We start from the raw sequence: 5,540 nt of genomic DNA, 5'->3' as shown, positions 1-5,540 counted from the left end.
GTGGGCGGAGCCATGCACAGCTATGTCCAAGTTAAATAATTACAGGATGCTGCAGAGAGAAGACGAACCCCCAACCCCCCGATGCTGTAAGGGCTGCAGAGTGTAATCATGTTTGATGTTCTCCCCAAACATGGGTGTAACATGAAGCATGGTCAGAAGATGGACTTCTCTTTTGAATCGCACTTGCTCTTCATCACTCGTACTATAGATATAATAGAGTAGGCTTGATGAACATAAAACCATGAAAACAAAATACTGTATATGAACGCAATGAAATAGGGAATTGTTGAATTAGTATAGGTGTGCAATACAAATGATAAAAAACAAAAACAAAGATCCCTATTGAATAGGGTGTGAGGTTTTAGAGCCCTCGCTCCAACAAAGATTAAAACGGATAATGGCGGAGATATTAGAGAAGACACTACAGGAAAGCGGTGTTGTGCAATATCATAAAACTAAAGTCAGCCATGCATGGATTGAAATTCAGCTCATTCACAAGGGACTGGATAAATTTTGATCCATGTATGGGCACCCCTGTTGTACATAAGTCAAATCGATCGACTAGTGTACAACCAGCCTGTCGGGTTTATCCCGATTGTGTCCCTGTGCCACACCGCCCCCCCGCCAGCAGAACACAAATACAATAGTGCTGTGGGAGGGATTTCCCCATCAACACTCACTGTATTTATGAGAAAATCTAGGCATTTTTTTTTCAGTGGAAGTGAAAAAATTAAATAAATTCTATGGCCTGTCTAAGTCTGCAGGGGTGGGTGTAGTATGGACCATAAGGTGTCAGGCCTTACCATTGCAGTTTGGCTTATACACACAGCCACAAGGGGGCCAAACAGCACCCAGAGCCTTTATAAAAACGTCACCGGGACAGACAGATGCTCTGTGCAATCACCCATAGATTGCAATTACAAGATGCGGCTTTAGACGGCATGTGCTGGTGGTTGCATAAAGAACGTGCATGGATGTATGACCCAAATGCCGGCTGTCTGTTTGGGGCATATATCCATGCACATGCTTCACATGCCCACTGGTGCATACCCAAAAACTGCAGCATCTTGTAAACTGCAGTGTATGCGCAGCTGTCCTCAGCAGCTTTGGGTGCCAAGAAAGTTTTTAACCTTTGAGACGATGTACAGGGGTGTGTGCACGAGCCTTTAGTGAGTCAATAACCAGAAACAAAACATACAAATTGGTAACATCAGAACTCCCTGCACAAAGCCAAAGGATTAGCACAACAGGCAAGCAGATGGCATTTTTGGGAGATTGAGAATTGTAGACTGAATGTTCTAAGGTTTGTGGAAACTTGACCATCACTACTGCAGTATATGGCAAAAGTATGTGGACCCCCCTCCAAATAATTGAGTTCTGGGTTTACAGTAAAGTGCATTGACTAGCTAGGGCAGCGTTTCTCAACTCCGGTCCTCAAGGCGCCCCAACAGGTCCTGTTTTCAGGATTTCCCGATGATGAAACGGATGTGGTAATTACTAAGGCTGTAAAACTGATCAAATCACCTGTGCAAACTAATGGAGAGCCTGAAAACATGACCTGTTGGGGCGCCTTGAGGACTGGAGTTGAGAAACACCGGGCTAGGGAACGAGTCATGCTTTGACTGGCTTGAGAAAAGGCACCGAGCTGCCTGTTTTATGGATGACGTGGCCGCTGATTTACCCAGCGACCGAGAGAGGCGAAGAGGAAGGTACACCCACCACTGGCCGGACAGCCGCCAAAACAATCTTACTCACCAAAACACCCAGAGCACAACACCGCCATAACCCTGGGAAATATATACGGTATGTTACCGAATATCACACAGATAGAGGCTGAAAGACACCCTGATTATACATACATACATACATGTTGAGCCCTGTGTTCCAGTATAATAATTCACTGTGTGCCTCCAACCTTTGTAGTAACAGCTTGGGGCCCATTATGACTTTGCCCCTGTGCACAAAGCCACCTTCCCAGAAGAGGTTGGAGGTTGTTATACCCTCAAAGGATGGTAGTAGGGGATGGGAAGGTTAACTCCATATTTTGAAACCAAATATCCAATAAGTTCATGTAGGTGTGATGGTCAGGTGTCCACAAACCTTTGGCCATATAGTTAATCTGTTATCATAGGTTCCCATTAAATGTACCCACCCCACACAAATACAGTAAAGGTTCATACATACTGTAATCCTCAGGTTTTCAACCTCATAATGGACAGCTTTAAAAAAGAAAGTCAAGATTTCAAGTGATAATGGGATGAGGTATGTGGTACAGCCTCAAAACGTAGCTTCTACACATTAGTAATGGAAGAAAAAAAAAAAAAAAATATGAGATCAGACTGGAAACTTTCATACGATTCATTATTGTTCTTACCAATGACTCAAAATAAAAATTTACTGATGTGTTTTGTGATGTTCTGCTAACAAAGAATACATACATGTGTTGGCTGAAGGAGAAAAAAAAAAAAAGAAGGAGGTTTCACTGTTCTGACTTCTCACAGACAATCAAAGGATCAGAAAAATGCAGGTTTTCCGATTGTTCCATAATTAGCTCTCGGATGAACTTTGGCCATAAGTAATAAGTAAAAGAAGCTGGAAAGTGCCGGAATCAATAAATGTTAGATCCAGTATTTCATCAAGTGTTCAGAGACAATGAAGAAATGTCCGAGGACATCATGTCCATTTCCCAGCATAAAGCTCTACATGCCACTTGATTTTTTTGGATCCAGCCAGTAATAAGCATTAATCCCCTCTTATCTCAGTCTGTAAAACTGTAGAGATTGACAGGCAATCTAAGGACACATTAAGCAATAATCGGATATAATAAAAAGGACACTCGGCCGTTCATTAATAGATATTCCCTCAAGTCCTCTTACTTTCCAGAGGTATGAAAACTACCAATATATCATGTGTGGGGTCTATGTGCAACTCCACTCCAATCAAAAGCATTGGCTGAATTCACTTCCCAATTTGGAATTCCAATTCCCAGCAGAAGTGACCTCTCCATTAAAAAAAATGGGTGGGGGTCCTGTTTAAAGAGTCAGTCCACTTACAACCAGAATTATTATTATTTTTTTTTTATTAGATGCTGGCTAGCTGAACCCAATATTGGCTTCTTTTGCCTCTTGGCCTTGTAGCAGCCAGACGTTTCTTGTTTTCATGTGTAGTAGGCCAACCCGGCTTTACAAAGATCTGTCATACTGTATTGAGATTTCAGATGGAGAAAGCAGAACACCCTGATGCAGCAAAGGATGCCAGACCTACAGGTGGTGCGAAGTCTAGAACAAAGACATGAGACTTGCTCATAAGAAAACAGAAACAATCAGTGGCTGAACTAGTCAGCATCTACCAAAGAAAAAAAAAATAAAAAATACACCCTAGTGTGAAAGAACTTAGCTGGGTCTAGAGAGAGTAGATGAAAGACTAATACTTAATTTTGACTACATCATGCTTCTAAAAAAATTTTTAAATAAATAAATTAAAAAAACATGAAAAAAATCCCCCAAAAATATGAATAGCTTTTTATGCTGAGGACTTTTTATTTATTGATTTTTTTTTTTTTATCGATTTGATGGGAAAGTGGTATTCCTAAAATGGAAAATCCCTTTTACAAAGGATGATACCAACATAACAAAATGTTAGTGTCACACTGAGGAACTACACTGTCAGGCAATCATTTAAACCTTAAGGAGGAACTAAAGTTTGTAATACTGACCTTGGCTTCAATGGTCTGACACCCGTGAGCTTTCACGCTGGCTTCTTCCAGGGTGCCGGTCTTCGTGGCATCCTGAATGGCTGGCGTGGGATGAAGTCACTCCCGTGCATGCACAGGAGTGCAGCAATCCTGGCACACAGGCACAGTGCCAGAATGTAAACAGAGTTGCACATGTGCATCTCAGTGTACATTCTACAGAAGACTGGAAGCAGGCAGATAGCCATTCTATGCATTAAAGTTTTTTTTCTATAAAAATAACAAACCTGTTATACTTACCTGCTCTTTTGCAGTGGTTTTGCACAGAGGAGCCAGGATCCTCCTCTTCTCTGGTCCCTCTTCTGTGCTCCTGACTCCTCCCTCCTGTTCAGTGCCTCCCCCCCCCCAGCAAGCAGCTTTCTATGGGGGCACCCAAGGCGAGTCACACTCGTGTCCATTCAGACACGGACCCCCAACCCAACCCCCGATTGGCTAGCTGACTGATTGCCAGCATCGGGAGCCAATGGCACCACTGCTGTGTATCAGCCAATCAGGAGGGAGAATGGCGGACAACCGAGACATTCGTGTTAGGGGGGTGCTGCACACAGGAGGCTTTTTATATCTTAATGCGTAGAATGCATAAAGACAAAAAAAAAAAAAAAACCTTCTGCCTTTACAACCAAAAAAACAAAAAACAAAACAACCTTCTGTGTACAAGATTCCCCCCCTTATTTTACCTAAACCTATTCACGATCCAGTGCTGTGCATGAGATGAGGCTCTGGGCAGATTGTAAGCAGCAGGAGCCATTGGCTCCCGCTATTGTCAATCAAATTCTTTGACAAGGAGTGGGGGAGGGGCCATGCTGCCCAGTCTGTGTCAATAGACGCAGACAGGGCGGCCCAGGAGCGAGCCCGCATAAGCACTCCCATAGGAAGCAGCTTCCTTTGAGGGCACTCCTGGAAGAGGAGAAACCTGGAGCACCAGCGGGGGATCCCAGGAGAAGAGGAGGATCGACGCTGCTCTGTGCAAAACCATCACACAGAGCAGGTGTTTTATTTGTTTTTTTTATAAAATAATAAAGAACTTTTAATATCACTTTAAGCTTTGACAAAAAAAACTGGCTGGTTTCTAAGCAGAGCTGCACCAGAGTTGCAATCTCCAGTTTTAGAAACTCAACACCATTGCCTATTTATTTATGAACATCTTGGATGCCTGTGACCCTCACTGTGTGCAGCGTTTCCATCCTCCAAGCCCTACATTACTACAGGAAACAGCAGTGATGTAGGCCCTGGAGGATGGAACCACAGCATTCAGCAGAGTAAACAGGCACCCAACACTCCCAAAGCTGTTGGCTAAAGATTTTTACAGGGGCCGCAGCACTGGAATGCAGTGTAGAAAGCAGACGTGGCTGGAGAGAGACAAGTATATCTCTTCTATTGAAGGGAACAGCCATTAAGATTGATTTTTTATGACTGGCAGTAGCGCTTTATAGACATCAATTTATTATTTGGAAAGTGGATTAGCTCACAAATATGCAAACCAAGCCTGGTGTTACTTTACTCAAGAGACAACAGAAGAATGTCCATATCCCATTAGAACAAGACTAACACACAATGTAACAGTAATAATAATAAAATAAAAGCGCTAGTCATGTTGGCAAAATGCCCAGAACAAAGATGGCACTTGTAAAAGGCACTGCTGGGTATTCCCATTCAGGATCAGAGTTGTAACAAGGCACAAAAATTGTTGTTTGCTCCTGAATCAGTGCTGTAAGGAAGAACTTTTACTTCCCACCTATGAACCGATTTGGCAAGAAATGCAAGTAAACATTTTTATCATCAAAAAATC

Source organism: Lithobates pipiens, unplaced genomic scaffold (assembly GCF_037356315.1).
Source record: "Lithobates pipiens isolate NorthernLeopardFrog02 unplaced genomic scaffold, aLitPip1_a1.2 Scaffold_1, whole genome shotgun sequence".
NCBI classification, from domain to species: Eukaryota; Metazoa; Chordata; class Amphibia; order Anura; family Ranidae; genus Lithobates; species Lithobates pipiens.
Note: the sequence above shows the minus strand (reverse complement) of the source record.